Genomic DNA, 6,874 nt, shown 5'->3' on the forward strand with positions numbered 1-6,874 from the left:
TGGAGCAGGAGGTGCGTCATAATATCGAAGAAGGATGGTGGGAACACCAACTCGAAACTGACAAGGCATTGGACCACATCGTTCTGTAACCGTGGTAGATCTTCTGGATTGATTACCTTCTGAGAGATTGCATTGAGGAATGCACATAGCTTCACAATGGCTACTCGAACATTTTCCGGTAGGAGCCCCCTCAAAGCAATCGGAAGCAATTGCGTCATAATCACGTGGCAGTCGTGAGACTTCAGGTTTTGGAACTTTTTGTCCGCCATGTTTATTATTCCCTTTATATTCGACGAGAAGCCAGACGGGACCTTCATACTGCTCAGGCATTCAAAAAAAATGACCTTCTCTTCTTTGGTAAGAGCGTAGCTGGCACGACCTTGAAACCATTCCGGATGCCGGTCATCTGGGTCTTTCAAAAGTTGCTGGTCCTGCCGTGCTTCCTTTGTATCATTTGTCTTCCCATACACGCTCAAGAAGCTTAGCAGGTTCACGCAAATATTCTTCGTAACATGCATCACGTCGATTGCAGAGCGGACATCTAGGACTTTCCAATATTGTAGCTCCCAAAATATAGATTTCTTCTTCCACATGGGTGCGTGCCCGTCAACTCCCCGCGGAACTGATTGTCCGCCAGGACCCTTTCCAAAGATGACTTTCAAATCCTTGACCATATCAAATATCTCAGCACCAGTACGTTCCGCAGGCTTTGGCCGGTGATCTGCCTTGCCGTTGAAATGCTTGCCTTTCTTTCTTACGTTATGATTTCGGGGAAGAAATCGACGATGACCCAGGTACACGTTCTTCTTACAATTACCCAAACGTACACTTTCAGTCACATGTAAGCAGTGCATGCATGCATTGTATCCCTTATTTGTCTGTCCTGAAAGGTTACTGAGAGCAGGCCAATCGTTGATGGTTACAAAAAGCAACGCTCGTAGGTCAAATTCCTCTTCTTTGTGCTCATCCCAGACACGTACACCAGGTCTGCCCCACAACTGTAAAAGTTCATCAACTAATGGCTTTAGGTACACATCGATGTCGTTGCCGGGTTGCTTTGGACCTTGGATGAGCACTGGCATCATAATGAACTTCCGCTTCATGCACAACCAAGGAGGAAGGTTGTAGATGCATAGAGTCACGGGCCAGGTGCTATGGCTGGAGCTCTGCTCGCCAAAAGGATTCATGCCATCAGTACTTAGACCAAATCTTATGTTCCTTGCGTCAGCTGCAAAATCTTTGAACTCTCTGTCGATCTTTCTCCATTGCGTTCCATCAGCGGGGTGTCTCAACTCCCCGTCGGACTTACGGTCCTCTTTGTGCCATCGCAACAACTTGGCATGCTCTTTGTTCCTGAACAGACGTTTCAACCGTGGTATTATAGGAGCATACCACATCACCTTGGCGGGAACCCTCTTCCTGGGTTTCTCGCCCTCAACATCGTCACCAGGGTCATCGCCTCTGATCTTATAACGCAATGCAGTGCATACAGGGCATTCATTCAAATTCTCGTATTCACCGCGGTAGAGGATGCAGTCGTTAATGCATGCATGTATCTTCAGAACCTCTAAACCTAGAGGGCAGACAACCTTCTTTGCTTCGTACGTACTGGCGGGCAACTCGTTATTCTTCGGAAACATATTCTTCAACATTTTCAGCAAATTTTCAAATGATGAGTCAGCTACACCTTCCCGTGCCTTCCATTTTAGCAAATCCAGTGTGCAGCCCAGCTTTTTCAGACTATTATCGCATCTTGGGTACAACGACTTTTTGTGATCCTCTAACATGCGATCCAAATTCTCCCTCTCCTTGTCAGTTTCGCAGCGTCTCCGTGCATCAGCAATGGTCCGACCAAGATCATCAGCGGGCTCATCTTGTGCCTCTTCTTCACCTTCACCTAACCCTTCCCCACCTTCAGCATCATCCTCCATGAAAGTATCACCGAAATGATCATGATAGTTGTCATCGATATCATCCCCTTCTTCATCTTCTTCCATTCTAACCCCTCTTTCTCCATGCTTGGTCCAACAATTATAGCTTCGCATGAAACCGTGCCGAAGCAGGTGCATGTGAACGTCTCTTGAGGAGGAGTAACCCTTCTGATTCTTACAGACAGCACATGGACAGATAATAAAACCTCGCTGCTTGTTCGCATTTGCCACTACGAGGAAATCTTTCAAACCCGTAGTGAACTCGCCGGAGAGTCGGGTACCGTACATCCATTGCCGATTCATCTGCATTATTATTATATAAAGTATATAATTAACCATCATGCATTTGTTAAACTAACTAGCTAGAAATAATACAAATTAAACAATGAACTACACACATGCATTTTTATCAATGACACATGAAAGGTTCAAGTTGCTAACCGCGATCGCGGAGGAAAAATAAATGAGAAAGCTCAAGTGTGGCTCGGACACTTCATATCATGTTTGTTTCATGCTCTCGGGCATTTCATCGAACACCTTGTGTGCATAGGAGGAACCAAAAGCAAACCCACCACCCCCCTTCTGAATATTGTGAATAGAAGTGGCACCAATTGTGGCTAAGTGAAGTGAGCTGAGTCCTATATAGGTATGGGCCTTTAGTGACTAAAGCCCCTCCCGTTCGCCAGCTGTCGACCGAGCGCGCTGGGCCCAGATAGTTGGTCGCGGGTCTCCTCCCGAACCGCGACTAAAGACCCCTTTGGTCACGGTTCGATTATTTTGGGGACTAATGGGGGCGTATGGAAGCCTCTTTTTCTACTAGTGACCATAGCTCCCTGTGTAGGGTTCAGGTCATTTCCGCGGGATAATCTATTCCCAAGGACGGAATCAGCCTCCTGCATGTGTTGATCGGACTCGGCTGATGAGAAACCTGAGGTGGCGTCAAGGTTATGCAGGGCCGGGATCATGTCCATGCACCCAAGGCTGCTGTTATGGCTCGCTTCACTCCCAGGTGGCCGAACTGAAAGTGGCAGTGGCGCCGGAATACGACCTCCGAGGAAGACAAATTCTGGAGGTTCAGAAGATGCCCGCACCGTACGGACTCTGCTGGCCTCAGGTCTCTGTCCGGCCAGATGCACACGCATGGCTAATACGCGATCAGAGAGATCCACTTCCACGTTTTGTCCAGAGCTGTTGTGTTCACCAAAGCCATCACGAGCATCAACCCGTACTGGTAGCTCTCTTGTTTGCTGCTGCTGTTGGCTTCCCTTCCCTCTACGCCTCTCTCTCGGCTGTCCAAGGACCTCAGAAGGAGCATTACTAGCAAAGTTCAGCCCCCGTCTTGCTGCAGGCTGTGTTCCGGGCGCCACGAACGCTGATCTATTCTCAAACTTCCTGTACGGGGAGCACCGCAGCCCTTCATCATATGCTCGGGTCGGAACACCCAGTCTTTTCTTCTCGCATTGGTTGTCATCGTGGCCTATGAATCCACACCAGAAGCAGTAATGGGGCACCCTCTCGTACCGGAGTGGGTAGAATACTTGTTTCGCCGGGTCCTTGCCGATGGTGATCTTAGTCTGGAGCCGGCGGCCAAGCGGCAGGTCGACCCGGATACGCAAGAACTCGCGAACCCTGCTCCCATCCGCCTCCGCATCCACCTCCATGACGGTACCCAACAAGCCTCCCAGAAATTCGCCGTATGCAATAGTCTGTTTTCCCCATGGGACATTGTAAACACGGACCCAGATCGGAACCGAGTTGAGTTCAGCCTCAGAAGGCTGCTCTCCATCCTTGAACGGGCCGACGATGAGTGCGTTTCCCTTAAAGATCCAGGGTCCTCCTCGTGCCACAAAGTTGTAATCTCCCTCGGAGAAGAAGGTCACCGCATACCAATTGTTCTTAATCCTTGCAATATTTAGGCCTGTTCGCACCTTCCAGACCTCGCTGAAGTGTTCCGTCATGTCGTCAACGTTTGGTCGCCCGATGCTAACGTATCGGCCAAGCAGTCTCCACCGCGGCGGCGCCGCCATTGGCTCCACCACCGGTTCCTCTTCCACCACAACATCGTCATCTAGGTGTACCTCGCCATCTATACTGACCTCCGGACCATCCAGTCCCACGCTTTCCCTCTCATCCCAGTTGCTAGCTAGTGTGATCAAACTCCTCCGCCGGCTCGATCTGGCCTCTGGTTATCTGCGCAGCCACCATCACATCACCACCGAGCGACTTCGGGTGGGTAGGATCCTGGTTTTGGCAATCGGTTGTCCAATTGATGCCGATATTACGTATTGGAACCTCGATTAGTGTGGGGTCGGGGGTCCAATACCCTATTCTGCATGGATTGATGGTCCGGAGCGCGACCGTTCGCGGAACGGTTTCGTGCTTTATTCTCGATCTGCACTCGCCCACAGCTTACGGCGGGGGCTGCTTTAGATGACCTAGGCTCTATAGCCTTCCGTCGCATTTTTGGGGCCGTTGAATAGGCGCAGTGGGAGGAATTACTTGAGTGCATCGCCTTGCACTCCCCCTCCCTCCAACCTGACGCCCTTTCATGGCACCTCGAGCCAAGTGGCATGTTCTCCAAGAAGTCCTTATATTGGGCCATTGTGGCCACTCCCGGTCCTACCGAACTCACGGTGATATGGGAGATTAAACTACCAATGAAGATTTGTATCTTCCTTTGGCAGTGGGTTTGTGGCCGCCTACCTTCGGGTACGGAGGTGCGCAAGCGTAACGGCCCTGAAGACGGGCTTTGCCCTATATGTGGTGTCCCGGAAGACTCCAACCATATTTTCTTCCATTGTCTGGCAGCTCAATTCCTTTGGAGCTGCTTCTCGGAAGTGGTTGGAGGAAATTGATGCCATGACAATCTCCCGGATATGTTCGGGGAGATCCTTAGTCTCCCCTATTCTAGGCGTGCCTCCCTTTGGGTTGCCATGGGCACCCTTGCGTGGACCCTTTGGAACAGCCGCAATAAATTAGTCATCGAACGCGTCATTCCTTGCCGTGTAACTGACACAATCTACAAAATGTGTGGCTTCTTACAGCTATGGAGACCGCTTAGCAAGCGGCGCGACCAAGATGCCATTGACGCAATCACCACTGGTCTTCGCTCCACTGCATCCGCGTTGGCGCCGCCACCCCCACCACCACCCCCGGAGCCAGATTAGCATCTAGATGTCTCTTCTTTGTTTGGGGCTTGTTATGTTGTACCCCCAGCCACACTTGTTAACTTTTCTTCCCTCTACCTTTTCTTGAACTTAAACCTGGATTGTTGTTGGATGCTTGGTGCCGTTGCTTTATAATATAAAGCGGGAGGAAACCCTTTTTCGTAAAATGCACCCTTGCTTTTATCGCCACCCGATATTGTTGAGACTGTTAAAACTCCAGCCATGTTTGCATATCTACCAGAAAACTAACAAATCATATGGCTTCATACTCCCTCCGTTCTTGAAAGAGTGTATATACTTCCAACTTTGTTGTAAAGTCAAACTTTTTTATGTTTGATTGTATTTATACAATAATAGACCAACATTTATGCCGTCAAATTAGTAGCATTAGATTCATTATGATAAAATATATTTTTGTCATGTACCTGTTTGATTTCACAAGCATTGACATATTTTTGCACAAACTTGATCAAACTTTGAGATAGTTTGACCCTTCAACAAAGTTGGAAGTACACTCTTTCAAGGACGGAGGGAGTATGTACGAAGAGAGGATATTTCAAAAAAGCAAACCCATTTTTTGAACAGTCCATTTTTTCATGTATTTGTATTTTTTTGTATATCTCACATACAAGCGCGTATATTGATGAAATCTCGCACAACTATACTACACTTCTAGATGTGCATGTACAAAAAATTTCCGAATTTTTTGAGTAATAAACTTTTTTATTTAACTTGAAAAAATGGCTCATAGTGACCATGGTTCAGATGGACTTTTCAGGCTGTAGGGGCTCTTGTAGGATCAAAACAAAAAGAAGTAGATTGCTTAAGAGCATCTCCAACGGCTCACAAAAAAGACAGTAACCACCTATAGGGCTCCAATAACATTTTTCTGGTTATTGGGGATGCACGTTCTAACAGTCCCCAATAAATCTCCCCCAAAATTGATTTTTCTTTAAACTTGTACATAAACTGCATACACATTGGCCATTCTATCAACATAATAATTAAAATAATGATATTTTTAGATTCAAATAATCAAACATCATTTAAAATGCACAATGTATGAAATTAGATTCAAAATTCAAGTTCAAATTCAAATTTGAAACTGTATATGGTCCAATAGATTAGAGTAAACAAAACATATGCTTGAAATCTCAAATAATAGTCCAATTTATTGTCCATGGAGTGTCCACAAATGCTCAATTGTTCATGCCCTATGCGGTTTTCGATTTGTCAATGCACTTCAAGAAATCTCTGCAGTAATTCTTGAAGATGTTCTGCATCGCACAAGGGAGAGCAGAGGTTTGTTCACTGGCACGTGCTCCGGGCCGGGCTCCCCGGCCAGTCCGTTAATTGAATCGTGGGTGCCAACTGATCGATGGAGTTTGTTGCCTCCTTGGCACGTGATCCTAGTCACACATGCCCACACGGCCGGTGATTCAACGAGAAAATTCATTTTGCTCACACACACACACACACACACACACACACACACACCAGCTGCTATCTCATTTATCCTCTTGCAATCCTTTCCATCATTTAATTGTCTGTATCCAAACAAGAATATGTAATGAAACAGACCAAGCAGTGGTTGGTTGTTCAATGTATAAGAAATTATATTAACTACCAAGCCTAATATCCAAACAATAATCACAGTGGTAAAGGTGGGTTGAATATCGGCAGATCAACGAGGTAGTTCTCCACTTTCGACTCAGGTATCAACTTCTTGTAGAAGACCGCCAAGACGCAAATCATGTTCACGTTGTCCATGTACAT

The sequence above is a fragment of the Triticum aestivum genome, chromosome 3D (assembly GCF_018294505.1).
Source record: "Triticum aestivum cultivar Chinese Spring chromosome 3D, IWGSC CS RefSeq v2.1, whole genome shotgun sequence".
NCBI classification, from domain to species: domain Eukaryota; kingdom Viridiplantae; phylum Streptophyta; class Magnoliopsida; order Poales; family Poaceae; genus Triticum; species Triticum aestivum.